A 2,043-nucleotide genomic window follows, 5' to 3' on the forward strand; every position below is an offset into this window, starting at 1 on the left:
GAGGCCCTGGTAGCGTGGCGGCAGACGGCTGGGGGAAGGGAGGGAGTACCCAGCCTGCAGCGGGCAGCCACTAGGGACACTATCAGTGCACGAATTTCGGCCTCTACTAAATGGTAGAATTTTAGAGGTAGAAAGATAGCAAAGAAAATCTAGTCCAACACGTCTTACTTATAAAGATGCCTTATTTTCTCTTTCTCTCCCCAGATCTCTTTCTGCCTTTCTCTCACCAAATATTAACCTGTTATTCTCACTACCCAGCTATCCTGTGCTCTTCTCATGGAAAAGGGAATAAAGGATATGATATTAGTTGCTATTTAACAAGCAAGGATTTCTTAATAACCCCAAACAATTAATCACTGATGATGTATTAGGTAAGAACCACTAGCTAGTAGGAGAGTATTTTAAAAAATATATTTTTATTGATTTTTAGAGAGAGAGAGAGGAAGGGAGAAGGATAGATAGAAACATCTATGAGAGAGATACATCTTTGATCGGCTGCCTCTTGCATGTCCCCTACTGGGGATTGAACCCGAAACTCCTGCATGTGCCCTGACTTGGAATCAAACCAGTGACCTCTTGGTTTATAGGTCAGTGCTCAACCACTGAGCCACACTGGCCCAGCTGTTGTTGGTTTTTTTTTTTAAGTTAAGCAACTTCATAGATTCTCTAATGGTACTGCTTCTTTTACCTCTTTATCCGACCATATCTTGATCATGCAATTGTTCGTTGCTCAGTAAATCTAAACAGAACATGGGGACCTAAATGACACACCATTTTTTTTTTTATGCCATCTCTTTCCAAATGGATTGGAAGTGACTAAAATTTTGTTATTCCACTTATAGTGCTGAGAACTGTACCTTGTTAATAAATGTTGATTGAATAAATTCACACTACGTTTAAAGTTATCAGAATGAGGTACTAATAGAAGAAAAATTCAAAAATCTACTTATGAGTTTATCCATCCTATGATCTAAGATAAGGTTAAAATATTTAATACTTAGATAATTTAATCTTATTAAAAAACTTAGAGCTTTCTGGTGGGAAATAAAGTGGTATGACTTAATATTAGGATATTCATCAAAAGGAATAAATTATTTACTGGAAAGGACCAACATTGGAATCTTTTACATTCTTACTCTCTGGCTGTATATAATTACTAAAGTGTATCTATCACAAGTGATAAGAAAATGGGCCCGAGTTCCAGAGATGGGGGACTTTGTATAAACTGAAGCAAATACTGTTCCCCAAGAGGAATATTGGATTTCTGTGGACTTTTTCTGTGTATGTGGTAAAATAGCTTGTTTTGTCTACTCCTTTACCCATTTCTTCCTACCACTAGGATTATATGGAACAAATTATTATAGATGATATATATTGGCTTTGCAATTTTTATAAATGAAAATTCAAATTTTACTAATCCCTGCATTTAAAAATATTAGAGGACATAAATTATATCATTTCAAAAAAAAATGGGGTCAACTTTTAAAAATGGGCTCCTGCTGGAGATAGCAGCTCAATTGCTTATACTAGTTGAACCAGATGACTTTAGGGAATTTTCTTCTTTGCTTTTATCTTATTATGACCATTTCCAAATAGAAGAATTTGATAAAGCAGTTTCAACGAATGTATCAAATACTTCACGGATACTTAACCAATCTCTTATTCTGGTGTTGGTTTCTTTTGCACGTTAACTTCCCAAGACGGGTTCCTTCCCTGACAGCCAGGCAAATTAATTGTTTCTAAAGCCTGGATCTTGCTGCTGTAAAAAAGCCTGTCAATATTAACAAGTGTCAAACTTGACTCATTTCGTAGTAGCTCTATATTCCATTCATCTAGTGTTAAAAATCAGTTATTTTTATTCCGACATGTGAGGGAAACACCACCTACGAGACTTGAAAGTGGCCCCAGAGATCATTTTACAGATGACACTGAAGTCCCATTGTGTTTGTGACTCAGCCAAGGTCACACAGCCTGTTAGTGGCAGAAACACTTCTATAATTTAGATTATGTCTCTCTTTTAGGGCCAAGATCTTCTATCTCTTT

General features: G+C 36.4%; 1 protein-coding gene and 1 long non-coding RNA gene across 2 annotated transcripts in view; one reads left to right on the forward strand and one right to left on the reverse strand.

Annotated features, from left to right (window-relative positions):
* SKAP2 (src kinase associated phosphoprotein 2) overlaps nt 1–2,043 on the forward strand; it is a 148,163-nt gene that overhangs the window by 49,927 nt on the left and 96,193 nt on the right. The gene's annotated exons all lie outside the window — the stretch shown is intronic.
* LOC107181688 overlaps nt 1–2,043 on the reverse strand; it is a 3,438-nt gene that overhangs the window by 1,042 nt on the left and 353 nt on the right. The window contains exon 2 of the long non-coding RNA XR_001512374.1: nt 484–485. This is a non-coding gene — a long non-coding RNA (uncharacterized LOC107181688). The remainder of the gene's footprint in view (nt 1–483; nt 486–2,043) is intronic.

This window comes from Myotis davidii, unplaced genomic scaffold (assembly GCF_000327345.1).
Source record: "Myotis davidii unplaced genomic scaffold, ASM32734v1 scaffold168, whole genome shotgun sequence".
Classification (NCBI taxonomy): domain Eukaryota; kingdom Metazoa; phylum Chordata; class Mammalia; order Chiroptera; family Vespertilionidae; genus Myotis; species Myotis davidii.